General features: G+C 39.1%; 1 long non-coding RNA gene across 4 annotated transcripts in view; it reads left to right on the forward strand.

The window, feature by feature from the left end:
* The window catches only part of LOC136794262 (uncharacterized), a 43,974-nt gene that overhangs the window by 8,978 nt on the left and 17,960 nt on the right, over window positions 1-17,036 (forward strand). For 2 of the 4 annotated variants that reach the window (XR_010840760.1, XR_010840762.1), the window contains exon 1: window positions 16,399-16,614. The exons of the other annotated variants lie outside the window; for them this stretch is intronic. This is a non-coding gene — a long non-coding RNA (uncharacterized lncRNA). Of the gene's footprint in view, window positions 1-16,398; window positions 16,615-17,036 lie in introns of those variants that run through there. 4 annotated transcript variants of the gene reach the window in all.

Here is a 17,036-nt window from a genome sequence, read left to right on the forward strand (position 1 = left end):
CTACTTCTTTTATTCTACTTGTTATTACAGGCAATGTTATGGTTATTTTTCTCTCCCTCTCCTTTAAGAGCAAGTTTGGTTTCCTGTTCTACACATTCCCTGAAGAGCCTGGCTCAGAACCCTGTGCACAGCCAGCTCTAGTCCTGATTAGATTATAATGAAATTGTTCATGTATCTTTTCTTAGGCTTTAGTAAAAGCCTCTTCAAGAAAGCTACTAAATTTCATGTTTCCAAATGACAGCCAATGTTTCAATTTTGGAGTTCACCTAGCAGAAACTACTCCCCTCTGGGAAAGAGCTCTGTAGATATTGTGGGTGGGTGCACTACAGCTTTGGTTTAATAGTCTTGGAGAGAAGTTCTCTCTCCAGCTAAAAGATATAGTTCACATTTTTGCCCAGGTAGACTCTAGCTTTCTAAAATGCAGCATCAGTCTGGCCCTTGAAAGACTGTCAGGGCCCCTGAAACAGAGTATAACTCTTATGACTCCTTAAAAATGCCAGTGAGATGGCTAACGAAAAATGTTGGCATACAAATTTAAGCTCCTGAGGTCCATTAGTGTGATCTTCAGGTGAACAGATCTTCTCAATGTTTTATAGTCACCTTGATCAAGCAAAATGGATGGAGACCCAGTGATGAGGTTACTTCACTTGTATATGGCTGAGGGCAGCTAAGATATAACTTACGATCACTTGCTCAAATTTCCTGCCAAATTATATGTTCTCAACACAAAACTAAATATCTTTAGCTTCTTTTATTCCTATTAGCATCTTCATTACCCTGAATTAAACATGGATAAAAAGTAAAATGAAGTTCTTTGGTTTATTTTTTAACATTTTTTCCATTCCAAATACATTTCATTATAGGAAAATTTTAAGATAGAATGAAAAATCAAAATATTTTTAAGAATCCATATTTCTACAACCTCAGGACAATCACAAGATTTTTTGTCATTTTTTCCAAACTTTGTTCTATGTAGAGGATGTTTTTAAAACATTGTAATCATGCTATAGATATACAGTATGCTGTTTTTTCACTTAAGATTTTATGTAAGCATTTTTCTTTAGTCTTTATTATGGATAATAATATCCATATTATTATCCATAATATTATGGATACATAAAATTCCAACAAGAGAAAATAATTATATTTACTTATCTCCTGTATTTCAACTTAAAGTTGGTTTAAAGAAAAAGGAAAGTATAAATAAGTACTTAAATAAACTCCAATTTTCTAAACATTTTACATTTATTCATGGAGTTATTTGCTTTTTCCTTTTGAATTTTGTTTTATTTTTTTAAACAGCAGATTCTTATTAGTCATCAATTTAATACACATCACTGTATACACGTCAATCCCAATCTCCAAATTCATCACACCACCACCACCACCCCCCAGCTGCTTTCCCCCCTTGGTGTCCATATGTTTGTTCTCTACATCTGTGTCTCAATTTCTGCCTTGCATACTGGTTCATCTGTACTGTTTTTCTAGGTTCCACATATATGTGTTAATATACGATATTTGTTTTTCTCTTTCTGACTTACTTCACTTTGTATGACAGTCTCTAGATCCATCCACGTCTCCACAAATGACCCAATATCGTTCCTTTTTATGTCTGAGTAATATTCCATTGTATATATGTACCACATCTTCTTTATCCATTCTTCTGTCAATGGGCATTTAGGTTGCTTTCATGACCTGGCTATTGTAAACAGTGCTGCAATGAACATTGGGGTGCATGTGTCTTTTTGAATTATGGTTTTCTCTGGGTATATGCCCAGTAGTGGGATTGCTGGGTCATATGGTAATTCTATTTTTAGCTCTTTAAGGACCCTCCATACTGTTCTCCATAGTGACTGTATCAATTTACATTCCCACCAACAATGCAAGAGGGTTCCCTTTTCTCCACACCCTCTCCAGCATTTTTTGTTTGTAGATTTTCTGATGATGCCCATTCTAACTGGTGTGAGGTGATACCTCATTGTAGTTTTGATTTGCATTTCTCTAATAATTAGTGATGTTGAGCAGCTTTTCATGTGCGTCTTGGCCATCTGTAAGTCTTCTTTGGAGAAATGTCTATTTAGGTCTTCTACCCATTTTTGGATTAGGTTGTTTGTTTTTTTAATATTGAGCTGTATGAGCTGTTTATATATTTTGGAGATTAATCCTTTGTCCGTTGATTCATTTGCAAATATTTTCTCCCATTCTGAAGGTTGTCTTTTTGTCTTGTTTATGGTTTCCTTTGCTGTGCAAAAGCTTTGAAGTTTCATTAGGTCCCATTTGTTTATTTTTGTTTTTATTTCCATTACTCTAGGAGGTGGATCTAAAAAGATCTTGCTGTGATTAATATCAAAGAGTGTTCTGCCTGTGTTTTCCTCTAACAGTTTTATAGTGTCTAGTCTTACATTTAGGTCTTTAATCCATTTTGAGTTTATTTTTGTGTATGATGTTAAGGAGTGTTCTAATTTCATTCTTTTACATGTAGCTGTCCAGTTTTCCCAGCACCACTTATTGAAGAGGCGGTCTTTTCTCCACTGTATATTCTTGCCTCCTTTGTCATAGATTAGGTGACCATAGGTGCATGGGTTTATCTCTGCACTTTTTATCTTGTTCTGTTGCTCTATGTTTCTGTTTTTGTGCCTGTACCATATTGTCCTGATTACTGTAGCTTTGTAGTATAGTCTGAAGTCAGGGAATCTGATTCCTCCACCTCTGTTTTTTTCCCTCAAGACTGCTTTGGCTATTCGGGTCTTTTGTGTCTCCATACAAATTTTAAGATTTTTTGGTCTAGTTCTGTAAAAAATGTCCTTGGTAATTTGATAGGGATTGCATTGAATCTGTAGATTGCTTTGAGTAGTATAGTCATTTTCACAATATTGACTCTTCCAATCCAAGAACATGGTATATCTCTCCATCTGTTGGTATCATCTTTAATTTCTTTCATCAGTGTCTTATAGTTTTCTGCATATAGGTCTTCTGTCTCTCTAGGTAGGTTTATTCCTAGGTATTTTATTCTTTTTGTTGCAATGGTAAATGGGAGTGTTTCCTTAATTTCTCTTTCAGATTTTTCATCATTAGTGTATAGGAATGCAAGAGTTTTCTGTGCATTAATTTTGTATCCTGCAACTTTACCAAATTCATTGATTAGCTCTAGTAGTTTTCTGGTGGAATCTTGGATTCTCTATGTATAGTATCATGTCATCTGCAAACAGTGACAGCTTTACTTCTTCTTTTCCACTTTGTATTCCTTTTATTTCTTTTTCTTCTCTGATTGCCGTGGCTAGGACTTCCAAAACTATGTTGAATAATAGTGGCAAGAGAGGACATCCTTGTCTTTTTCCTGATCTTAGAGGAAATGCTTTCAGTTTTTCACCATTGAGAATGATGTTTGCTGTGAGTTTGTCATATATGGCCTTCATTATGTTGAAGTAGTTTCCCTCTGTGCCCACTTTCTAGAGAGTTTTTATCATAAATTGGTGTTGAATTTTGTCAAAAGCTTTTTCTGCATCTATTGAGATGATCATACGGTTTTTATTCTTCAGTTTGTTAATATGGTGTATCACATTGATTGATTTGCGTATATTGAAGAATCCTTACATCCCTGGGATAAATCCCACTTGATCATGGTGTATGATCCTTTTAATGTGTTGATGGATTCTGTTTGCTAGTATTTTTGCATCCATATTCATCAGTTATATTGGTCTGTAATTTTCTTTTTTTGTATTATCTTTGTCTGGTTTTGGTATCTGGGTGATGGTGGCCTCATAGAATGATTTTGGGAGTGTTCCTTTCTCCACAATTTTTTGGAAGAGTTTGAGAAGGATGGGTGTTAGCTCTTCTCTAAATGTTTGATAGAATTCACCTGTGAAGCCATCTGGTCCTGGACTTTTGTTTGTTGGAAGATTTTAAATCACAGTTTCAATTTCATTACTTGTGATTGGCCTGTTCATAGTTTCTGTTTCTTCCTGGTTCAGTCTTGGAAGGTTATACCTTTATAAGAATTTGTTCCTTTCTTCCAGGTTGTCCATTTTATTGACATAGAGTTGCTTGTAGCACTCTCTTAGGATGCTTTGTATTTCTGTGGTGTCTGTTGTAACTTCTCCTTTTTCATTTCTAATTTTATTGATTTGAGTCCTCTCCCTCTTTTTCTTGATGCATCTGGCTAATGGTTTATCAATTTTGTTTATCTTCTCAAAGAAACAACTTTTACTTTTATAGATCTTTGCTATTATTTTCTTTGTTTCTATTTCATTTATTTCTGGTCTGATCTTTATGCTTTCTTTCCTTCTGCTAACTTTGGGTTTTGTTTGTTCTTCTTTCTCTAGTTCCTTTAGGTAAGGTTAGATTGTCTATTTGAGATTTTTCTTGTTTCTTGAGGTAGGCTTATATAGCTATAAACTTCCCTCTTGGAACTGCTTTTGCTACATCCCATAGGGTTTGTATCGTCGTGTTTTCATTGTCATTTGTCTCCAGGTATTTTTTTTTTGTTGTTGTTGTTGTTGTTGTTGTTGTTTTTGTGGTACGTGAGTCTCTCACTGTTGTGGCCTCTCCTGTTGCGAAGCACAGGCTCTGGACGCACTGGCTCAGCGGCCACGGCTCACGGGCCCAGCCGCTCCGCGGCACGTGGGATCTTCCCGGACCGGGGCACGAACCCATGACCCCTGCATCGGCAGGTGGATTCTCAACCACTGCGCCACCAGGGAAGCCCTCCAGGTCTTTTTTGATTTCCTCTTTGATTTCTTCAGTGATCTCTTGGTTATTTAGTAACATTGTTTAGCCTCCATGTGTTTGTGTTTTTTACATTTTTTTCCCTGTAATTCATTTCTAATCTCCTAGTGTTGTGGTCAAAAAAGATGCTTGATGTGATTTCAATTTTCTTAAATTTACTGAGGCTTCACTTGTGACCCAGGATGTGCTCTATCCTGGAGAATGTTCCATGCGCACTTGAGAAGAAAGTGTAATCTGCTGTTTTGGGATGGAATGTCCTATAAATATCAATTAAATCTATCTGGTCTATTGTGTCATTTAAAGCTTCTGTTTCCTTATTTATTTTCATTTTGGATGATCTGTCCATTGGCATAAGTGAGGTATTAAAGTCCCCCACTATTATTGTGTTACTGTCGATTTCCTCTTTTATAGCTGTTAGCAGTTGCCTTATGTATTGTGGTCCTCCTATGTTGGGTGCATATATATTTATAATTGTTATATCTTCTTCTTGGATTGATCCCTTGATCATTATGTAGTGTCCTTCCTTGTCTCCTGTAGCATTCTTTATTTTAAAGTCTATTTTATCTGATATGAGTATTGCTACTCCAGCTTTCTTTTGATTTCCATTTGCATAGAATATCTTTTTCAGTCCCCTCACTTTCAGTCTGTATGTGTCCCTAGGTCTGAAGTGGGTCTCTTGTAGACAGCATATATATGGGTCTTGTTTTTGTATCCATTCAGCAAGCCTGTGTCTTTTGGTTGGAGCATGTAATTCATTCACGTTTAAGGTAATTATCGATATGTATGTTCCTATTACCATTTTCTTAATTGTTATGGGTTTGTTTTTGTAGGTCCTTTTTTTCTTTTGTGTTTCCCACTTAGAGAAGTTCCTTTAGCATTTGTTGTAGAGCTGGTTTGGTGGTGCTGAATTCTCTTAGCTTTTGCTTGTCTGTAAAGCTTTTGATTTCTCCGTCGAATCTGAATGAGATCCTTGATGTGTAGAGTAATCTTGGTTGTAGGTTCTTCCCTTTCATCACTTTATGTATATCATGCCACTCCCTTCTGGTTTGTAGTGTTTCTGCTAAGAAATCAGCTGTTAACCTTATGGGAGTTCCCTTGTATGTTATTTGTCATTTTTCCCTTGCTGCCTTCAATAATTTTTCTTTATCTTTAATTTTTGCCAACTTGATTACTATGTGTCTCAGCATGTTTCTCCTTGGGTTTATCCTGTATGGGACTGTCTGTGCTTCCTGGACTTGGTTGGCTATTTCCTTTCCCATGTTAGGGCAGTTTTCGACTATAATCTCTTCAGATATTTTCTCTGGTCCTTTCTGTCTCTCTTCTCCTTCTGGGACCCCTATAATGTGAATGTTGTTGCGTTTAATGTTGCCCCAGAAGTCTCTTAGGCTGTCTTCATTTCTTTTCATTCTTTCTTTTTTCTTCTGTTCCACAGCAGTGAATTCCACCATTCTGTGTTCCAGGTCACTTACCCATTCTTCTGCATCAGTTATTCTGCTATTGATTCCTTCTAGTGTAGTTTTCATTTCAGTTATTGTATTGTTCATCTCTGGTTGTTTGTTCTTTAATTCTTCTAGGTCTTTGTTAAACATTTCTTGCATCTTCTCGATCTTTGCCTCCAGTCTTTTTCTGAGGTCCTGGATCATCTTCACTATCATTATTCTGAATTCTTTTTCTGGAAGGTTGCGTATCTCCACTTCATTTAGTTGTTTTTCTGGGGTTTTATCTTGTTCCTTCATCTGGTACATAGCACTCTGCCTTTTCATTTTGTCTGTCTTTCTGTGAAGGTGGTTTTTGTTCCACAGGCTGCAGGATTGTAGTTCTTCTTGCTTCTGCTGTCTGCCCTCTGATGGATGAGGCTATCTAAGAGGCTTGAGCAAGCTTCCTGATGGGAGCGACTGGTGGTGGGTAGAGCTGGGTGTTGCTCTGGTGGGCAGAGCTCAGTAAAACTTTAATCTGCTTGTCTCCTGATGGGTGGGGCTGGGTTCCCTCCCTGTTGGTTTTCTGGCCTGAAGCAACTCAACACTGGAGCCTACCGGCTCTTTGGTGGGGCAAATGGCGGGACCCTCGGAGGGCCCCGCCAAGGATTACCTCCCAGAACTTCTGCTGCCAGTGTCCTTGTCCTCACGGTGAGCCACAGCCACCCTCCACTTCTGCAGGAGACCCTCCAACACTCGCAGGTAGGTCTGGTTCAGTCTCCCCTGGGGTCACTACTTCTTCCCCTGGGTCCTGATGCACACACTACTTTGTGTGTGCCCTCCAAGAGTGGAGTCTCTGTTTCCCCCAGTCCTGTCAGAGTCCTGCAATCAAATCCTGCTAGCCTTCAAAGTCTGATTCTTTAGGAATTCCCCCTCCCGTTGCTGGACCCCCAGGTTGGGAAGCCTAACGTGGGGCTCAGAACCTTCACTCCAGTAGGTGGACTTCTGTGGTACAAGTGTTCTCCAGTTTGTGAGTCACCCACCCAGAAATTATGGGATTTGATTTTATTATGATTGCCCCCCTCCTACCATCTCATTGTGGCTTCTCCTTTGTCTTTGGATGTGGGGTATCTTTTTTGGTGAGTTCCAGTGTCTTCTTGTTGATGATTGTTCAGCAGTTAGTTGTGATTCTGGTGTTCTTGCAAGAGGGAGTGAGAGCACATCCTACTCCGCCATCTTGGTTCTCCATCCATCAAAAGTCTATTTCTTAAAAAGACCCGCCTCTGTTTTCTTCTAAATATTCTAAAAATATAAAATCCAACCAAAGTGTTTTTTAAAAATATTTATTTTTTATTATTTATTTATTTTCATTTTGGCTGCACTGGGTCTTAGTTGTGGCATGAGGAATCTTTAGTTGAGGCATGCAGACTCTTAGTTGCAGCATGCATGCAGGATCTACTTCCCCGACCAGGGATCGAACCTGGGCCCCCTGCATTGGGAGTGCCGAGTCTTACCTACTGGACCACCACAGAAGTCCCCAGCCAAAGTTTTAAAATAGACTTTTGTGGTAGTTTTTTCACAAGTGGTAAAGACAGTTGGATATGATATCCTCCAAGACCATCATTAAAATATCAGGGTGACTTCTATTTTTTTTTTAATTATTGAAATCTTCAAACATACACAAAAGGAAAGGAAATCATATAATGAACCAACCCCATGTACCCATCCCTCAGCTTTTACAATTTTAAATATTTTGTCAGTGTCATTTTATCTATCCCCTGACATACATTTCACTTTTGTTTTTGCTGGATTATTTTAAAGCAATCTCTGACAGTATTTTGTTTTACCCATAAATACTTCAGCATATATTTCTAACCGTTAAGAAGGTTTTTTCCCTACATAACCACAATGCTATTATCACATGTAACAAAAATATCAATAATCTCAGGGTCATTTTAAAATTGGATTCTGGAAAAAGCAAGCCAAAGGAATGAGTAATATAGAATTTCAAGCACTAGGGTAAACAGGTTGGAATGATGCTTTTGGCAAAGTTGGTACTTTCACTCTTGTAAATGACATCACAGAGCCAGATGCCACTTTCTCCTACATGTTTGAAATTGGATTTACTTTCTTACTCCAAAATGTATTCCCTTGTTCAGTTCAAGGCATTAGCCACCATCCAGGAGCTCAAGGTCAAGACCCAGAGTCCTTGTAGAGTCTTTTTTCCCTCCCCTGTCTCTGGTGCTCCATTTTACCACTTCTAAAGTCCTAAATCTCAGGGTGAATATCACTCATATCCATCCCCTCCTCTCCATTCCCACTTCAGCTCCTTTTGGACCCCCATTATCTATCTCTACACCGAGGTATGGGAACGTCTTCGTTTGGGTTCCCCTAGAAACAGAGGCCTAAGACAAGGATTTGAGTATGGATCATTTATTCTACAGGTGATCCCAGGAGACCTGGGAACTGAGTAGGGAAAGTGAAAGAAGCCAATACAAGGTGTGTAATCAAGCACTGCAGGATGTTGGATCTCCATCCTACTGGAAAACTCTGGCGTACATTGTAGAACACACCTCAGAGTTATCCCAACTGATGGGCAGAGGAGCTGGGGTATTCCACCACCTCTCCACCCATCATTGCTTGATGGCTGCTCTCAGGGGCAAGAAGTCCTGCACTGTGTACAGGCTGAGCATGCTGCCAGTCAGAAGGCAGAGGGCCACAGGCCTTCAGTGTATAGTGGTGAATAAGGAGGGGACATGGCAGGGCAATAACAGCACTCCCTACATTGCCTCCCTTCTTGCTCTTTCCCCACACAAAGCCCACAGATAACTTTCCAAAGTGCAAATCTGGTTCTGGCACTTCTCTATTTAATAAAAAGGGTATATGGATGATGCTAAAGAACAACCTTGCTTATTTACCCTGATGGAGGTGACTGTCTTGAGTGGTACTTGTCCTTATGATCCTGGGCACCTTTGGCATACCTTTTGCATATGAACAAAGTTTGGATTGGACTTTGAGTCCAATTGTGAATTCAATGGAGAGAGAGCTTTATTCATATGTGTACCATTAAAACCTTGTTTACTTACAGAACAGGTTGGGAGGGGGAGGGACAAGTGATTGCTTCTGGTTTGGATTCTGCTAGTGCAGCCCTTTACACCTCAACAGTTTTGCATAATTCTTCCCAGGCAATGGAGTGCCTCCCTCCACTGCCACTGCACCAAAGCTATCATGGCAATAATTTGTTCTTCTTTATGCAGTCACATTGTCTGGAATCTCAGTGTGATTTACAAGCTTACATAACTTCCCAAATGAGTCAGCATGCTCATCAAGAAGGCAGCATGGTGAAATGGAAAAAACACAGCATTTGGTAACAGATAGAACAAGTTCAGTTCCTGCATCTGCCACTTCCTAACTGTATGTCAGACAAGCTATTCTACCTCTCTAAGCCTCAGTTTCTTCTTCTAACAAATAGGGATCAGAGTACCTATCTAGGAGGGTTATTATAAGGATTAAATTAGGTAAAGAACACTCAGTGTGATACATAACAGGCCCTTAATCAGTGTTCACCTTCCCCATCCTACATCCTGATTTTACACATCTGGCAGCAAGTTCTTGACCGTTACCAACCTGCAGTGAGTGAAAAATGCTGATTTATCTTGGTCTGCTTTTAGCACCAGTGGATTTTAGGTGAAAGTCCAAATCAGTTCTTTGTAAAGGAAATTGCTCTTGCTCCACTCTGGGCAAAACAGCCACACTGTATGTGAAATAAATCCATACCAGAAAGGGCTGGGGTGCTCTAGGAAGAACTGGGCTGGCACAGCCTGGCTCAGTCCCAACTGCAGTGGCAGCCAAAGATTGCTGGCGTTCAGAGGCGGCTTTGTGAGCACACGGTGAGACAGACAGCCAGAAAAACAAAATGTGTAGGAGAGGACATGACATCCCATCTACATAGCTGCTCACCGCGGCGGGGAGCAGTTAGGAATAGCATAGCAGGATGCCTTTTGCTAGAAGTGGCAGCGTACAAATGAGGGTGCTGCTGTGCTGGCCATGGCTGGGGACGATTCTGGAACTGTTTTTCCAAAGTGGCTGGAACAAATGCCTACAACTTAAAATAAATAAATAAATAAAATCCCTGGTCAGCAGATGAGCACTGCGGCAAACGCTCTTCCCTGCTGGTCACAATGCTCTTAGGGCAGGATTACCAGACAAGCTCATTTCCAGGATCTTTATAGTCAGCATAATCCATAGTTAGCAGTCAGCTAGGGTAAGCAGAGAAGGTATTCATAATTAAGGGTGATTGGTGAGTGTATTGTATCCATAAAAGCAAAGAAACCTCTAAAAAGAAAAATCAGGAGCCAATCTTTGAACATAGAAACGCTAGAACATTAGAACAAGAAAGATTCAGATCATCGAGCTGTTCTGGTGATATTTAAATACTAAAAAAATAACAGAACCTTTCCTTCAAATAAAATCTTATTCAGACTCCCCCCATATAAGGCAAATAAAAGGGATGCTGCTCAGCAGGGCAGGGGAGGAGGACAGAGGGCAGTGTGGTTCTGGAACCCCAGCCTGTGAGTGAGCCTCACTATAGGTCTCCCAGTCTGGCCCAGAAAGATGTCTAGGAAATCCTGAAGCCCCACTGACCCCTGTGTGAAAATCTCTAGTCTAGTCTACTCCTCACATTGTACAAATGGGGAATTTAGGCTCAAATTAATCTAAGATCGCCCAGCAGAATTGGGACTAGAGCCCAAACCTCTTGATTTTCAGTTCCTTTCTCTCCTAAAAACCGTCTCCCCTTTAAAAAAAAAAAGTGTCTTTAAAGATAAAGTTACCTCATGAAATAGCTTGTTAAAGTAAATGAGAAGGCCAGAGGCATCCAAGTATAAATACTGCATTTGAAAGTGATCCTATTCTATCTTCTTATCACTGTACCCAAGTGCAATTTCTTATTACATTTACGACTTTTAGTATGGCAGTCACAAAATCCAAGAATTGCTAAATTAATGGTCTCTTAATTCAGGATAAGTCTAACCAGTTTGTGCCTTCTAGAAAACAACAACTTAACTATAACAGCTTAGTATTTTTAAATTAAATATATATATATATATTGGCACAATAAGAAAAGAATCTGAAATGCATGGCAGATGGAGATGGCCAAACCAAGGCTGTCACACAGGGGAGCACAAGGCATGTCAGACTTCTGATCTACTTCCTGTTGTGAGACCTTGGATAAGTCACAACCTCTCTGAACCTCAATTTTTTTAAATCTATAAAATGATTAAATCATTAAAGTCACTAAAAGTTAATATTTGACAGAACCCTGACACAGAACTTCCCAGTGCTGTGGGTCAGACAGCACTGTGCCTATTTCATGTACAATACAGGTCTTTGTCTTCAAGGCTGAGGACCTGGCAGTATAATTACTATAGAAGAGAGAAATGAAGCAACATGGAGATCACCGTGGGATAAAAGGAAAGAGGGAGGAGGGAAGCAGATGAAGAGAAAAGCAAAGGCTCTCCTTACATGCTTCAGAGGACTAGATGTTGGTCAGTATCCATCCTGTACATTTATGTGACACCTATTACCTTGAAGTTCTCTAAATGGCAAGATAAATGGCATAATGTAGACGAAGAAAAGTCCGTAAGACCATAAGCTGAAATACTAACTTTTTTTTTCTGGGTTGTATGGTTATGAATGCCCTGCATTTTCTTTTTTCCTTTCTTCCTTTCTCCTCATATGTATTTCCTAAATTTTGTACCTCATCTATATATTACTAGTGTTCCCCCAACAGAAGGTAAGACAGATAAGTGCAGGAGTTTTTGTCTATTTTGTTCATCACTGTATTTACAGTGCCTAGCATTTTGTAGGTGCTCAATAACTATTTATTGAGTGAATTAGTGAGTGTGTAATTAAAAATATGTAATTAAAACTGATATAAAAACAGACACACAGATCAATGGAACAAAATAGAGATCTGAGAAATAAACACATGCATATATGAACAATTAATTTACAATAAAGGAGCCAAGAATATACAATGGGGAAAGGACAATATCTCCAATAAATGGTGTTAGAAAAACTGGACAGCCACAGGCAAAAGAATGAAACTAGACAACTATCTTACACCATACACAAAAATCAACTCAAAATGGATTAAAGACTTAAAAGTAAGACTCGAAACCATAAAATTCCTAGGAGAAAAAATAGGTTGTAATTTCCTTAACATTGATCTTAGCAATGTTTTCTTTTAAGATGTGACTTCAAAGGCAAGGGAAACAAAAGCAAAAATAAACAAACAGTACTACATCAAACTAAAAAGCTTCTGCGTGGCCAAGGAAAGCATCAACAAAATGAAAAGGCAACCTACTGAATGGGAGATGTTTGCAAATTAAATCATATATCTGATAAGGAATTAATATCCAAAATGTGTAAAGAACTCACATAACTCAACAAGAAACAAAGAACCCAATTTTAAAAGGGGCAGAAGATCTGAATAGATATTTTGCCAAAGACACACAGATAGCCGCCAGACACATGAAAAGATGCTCAACATCACTAATCATCAGGGAAACGTAAATCGAAACCACAATGAGATATTACAACTGTTAGAATGGCTATTATTAAAAACACAAGAAATAATAAGTGTTAGAGAGGATGTGGAGAAAAGGGAACCCTTGAACACTGTTGGTGGGAATGTAAATTGGTGCAGCCACTGTGGAAAACAGTATGGAGAGTCCTCAACAAATTAAAAATAGAACTACCATATGATCCAGCTATGCTTCTACTTCTGGGTATTTATCTTAAGACTATGAAAACACAAATTTGAAAAGATATATGCACCCCTATGTTTATTGCAGCATTATTTACAGTAGCCAAGATATGGAAACAACCTGTGTCTATCAATGCATGAAAGGATAAGGAATATGTGGGGTGTGTGTGTATATACATACAGCTTCTCTTCAGAAAGACATTGTGTCTTAGAACCTTGAGTATAATAATAGCCAACTTCATCATTGTGTGTATGTATACACACACACACACACACACACACACACACACCATGGAATACTATGCAGCCATAAAAAGAAGGAAATTTTGCCATTTGCAGCAACATGGATGGACCTAGAGGGTATTATGCTAAGTGAAGTAAGTCAGACAGAGAAAGACAAATACCATATGATTTCACTTATATGTGGAATCTAAAAAACAAAACAAGCAAAGTAGAACAAACTCACAGATACAGAAAACAGACTGGTGGTTAACAGAGGGGAAGGGGTTTGTAGGGGGAGGGTGAAATGGGTGGAGGGAATCAATTGTATGGCAATGGATGGTAACTAGACCTATGGTAGTGATCACCTTATAGTGTATACAAATATTGATTTATAATGTTGTACACCTAAGATTTATATAACGTTATATACCAATTTTATCTCAATTAGAAAAGAAAATTAGTGTGATTTTTTAAATTGCAGGCAACACAGATCATGTCTTAAAGCAGTAGCAGTGGCTCTAAATTCTTTTGGACCACGGCCCACAGTTGAAAGTGTGTTTTAAATTGTAACATCACAATACATAAATCAACACACATATATGACATGTAACAAAGATTTCACCAAATAACACTTTATTATTACTACTTGTGATGTACTCTGGTCTTTCTCATTTAACCTCCCAACAACTCCATGAGGATAGGGTTCTTAGCCCTATCCTACTCCTTCACAGAGGAGGAAAGTGAAGCTTAGAGAGGTTAAATAACTTGCCCCAAATCAGCAAGTGGCAGAGTTGGTTTCTAATGAAGACCTCTCTGACACCAACCCCCATATTCCCAACTCTAACGCTTACTGTTTCCTGATGGACTTGCTTTGGGGTTGACCCTGACCCATTTGGTGAATGTTCAATTAAAGACAGTTAGTAGAGTGTGGTAGCAAATGATGAAGTGTTACCAGTGGGTGTACATAAGGGAAAAAGAAGCAACGTTTTTTAAAATGCAGTATCCTAGGCATTTTGTTTGTTATTCAACTCAATCCTTCCTACAACTTTCAAATTTAGGAATCATCTTTTTTTTCCATCCTACGGATTTGGATGCAGAGAGGTTTAGCAACTTTTTAAAGATAAGTATTTTATGTAGCTATTGGACTGTTAAGCTCTCCGAGGATAGAGACTGACTCTCATTCGTGCTTCTATTTTCAATGCCTAACAGTACCTGGTACATAGTAGGAGATCAATACACATTTCCTAAAGGAATAACAGAAGGAAATAGCCAAGTGTTAAATCCAGACCTGCCCAACTCCCAAATCTAATTCTTTCTACTCCTGAACTCATAATTTATTAAAAACAATTGGTATTTGGCCCGTGGATTTTAACCCCATACTTACTGCATAATTGGAAGTGTTTTGAGCTCTGGTTCCAATGCCCATTTGAAGCTCTAGGTACATAAATAGTTACTGAGTTCCCATCTCTTGGTGGAATCTGTAATTAAGCAGGTTTCATAAGACATACTTAGACATAGTCCCTGCTTCCCTAAAATGCGTTAACATTCACCCAGAGGACCAGACTTGGAGAAAAACACAGGGCTGGAAAATATTTACTACGCTCCAGTATCATTGCTCTCCCTGGTCACCATAAGCAATTACAGAACTGCAAGGTGCTTTTTTTGTTTTAAATCAGTAAACACAAATTTTAAAAGGCATACACTTTCATAGAGTTTCTTCACAGTGCATCTTAGAAGTGAAACAAATTTTGACTCACTAGCACACAATGATATTAACATATTACAGTTTCTCTCCAGGAATTGGATAAAGGTGAGAAATGAAAGACATATCAAGCATGCTGTTCTAGAAGGACGTGTTCAGACGTGCCTGGGACCTTGCCCTGCGTAATGCTTCAGGACTCAACAAGGCAGACCCAGTGATCTTTGAATCATCTTTATCTTCTGATAAAGAGTGGGTGAATAAAGTCATTTCTTCTTGTCTTTCTTCCTCATGTGTTGACCAAGGCCGTACCTGGCCATGGCCCCAGGCATCCCAGGGCACATCACTGGGGCTTTTCACTTGTGTGCTCATCTATTTCTTCATTCCTCCACTTTTTTCAAGTACTTACTAAGAGTTCTTATAGGCTCAGGCTCTGCAAGATGCTGTGCGGCGGCTACAGGAGGAACAAAGTACGAGCTTCTAGACTCTGTGGGCATTATTGATAATACACCTGGAATTCAGGTGTGACTGTGAGGCCCCCAGCAACTGAGCTGGTGACTTAAGTATTACCACCTTCCTTCCTCGCCAGCTCCGGAGATCTTGGGGAGTCTTTCCTGTTACTGTGCGCTGAGGTGTGTGATTCTCCCTTATTTCCCTCTACACAGGGGGTCACCCTGACATCAGCACAAAGGTGGCCCTCTTGCCTTGAGTGAAATAGCACCCATGTTACCATGACTGCATGATCAAAGAGGTTCAACCCTTTACAAGTTAGGCAGTTGGAGAAGATGCAGGATCAGTTCCACTTTGTGGATAATTCTCCTTGCTTCCTGTAGTGAGTTGGGCTACCTCTATTTCCAATCTTCACTGAATCTGCTGTTTTCTCATAAAATATTTTTTAGCTTGGGGATAGGACTGGCTCTCCTAGAGTCAAATATTCTCTTTATATTCTCCTTATTTCCTGCTCTGAGTTTCCCTCTATAACATCTACCCTGCTCAAAATCTTTTTTTAAATAATACTTTTATTGAGATATAATTCACCCTTTTAAAGTATACAGTTCAGTGGTTTTTAGTTTATTTGCAGAGTTGTACATCACCACTGTCTATTTTCAGAACATTTTTATCACCCCCTCAAAAGAAATCACATACACATTAACAGTCATTCTCCAGTCCTCCCTTTCCCCAGCCCCTGGCAACCACTAATCTATTTTCTGTTTCCATGAATTTGCCTATTTTGGACATTTCATACAAATGGACTCACACAATATGTCGTGCTTTGTGACTGGTTTCTATCAATTAGCATGAAGTTTTCCAGGTTTATGCATGTTTTAACATGTATCAGTCCTTCCCCCCTTTTTGCTTATTCATTTATCAGTCACTGGACACTTGGGTTGTTTCTACTTTTTGGTTATGATGAATAATGCTGCTATGAACATTCCTGCCCAAGTTTTTGTGTGGACATATGTTCTCAATTCTCTTGGATATATATCTAGAAGTGGAGTTGCTAGGCTGGCTCAAATCTTAAAGAAACATTTCTAATGGTCGTCATTCTTATCTATTTCCCAAGGAACAGGTTTCTCTATGTTCATTAAACAAAAGGGAATGACCAATAGCAGGAACTTCTTCACCAAGTCCTGGACACAGCACCTGCTTTTCCAAGTCAGATACAAAGCCCAAACATCTCCACTCTAAACAATATGCAGCTTTGAAGGACTGTGGCAGACCAGAATGGGGACAAGTCACTGCAGTGGCTCACAATTAATAGCAGCTTGCAGCACCCAGAGGAGGTATGCAGAACCAGCCTTTTCTTATAAACAAAGGAACATTTACAGTTATGTCATTCTGTGCTTATAACCGATTCCTTGAAATCTAGTCCCTCATATCCTGTCAAGAATCTTGGACTATGATCTCTGATGGTATGCGTATCATGGAATAAGCAGTTTACAACCTTGGAATCCTAAATTGCCCTTTCCCCACCATCCAGCCACTCTGAAGGCTCCTGTTTATAACTGAAGTCTGCCCTCTGCTGGTCGCGGGCGGCCCAGACTCACCAGAGAGCCGCTGAGGAGGTTTCTTCTAAAATCATCTCTTCTCCAGGAGCATTTTGCAAATTGCTACAATTTATTTAGCTATAGAAATACGAAGAAATGACCTCTTCTGCAGAGCATTCCTCTTTTATTTTTTAATTTTTTGATGTTTGTAGGTTTTC

This window comes from Kogia breviceps, chromosome 5, assembly GCF_026419965.1.
Source record: "Kogia breviceps isolate mKogBre1 chromosome 5, mKogBre1 haplotype 1, whole genome shotgun sequence".
Taxonomy (NCBI): Eukaryota; Metazoa; Chordata; class Mammalia; order Artiodactyla; family Physeteridae; genus Kogia; species Kogia breviceps.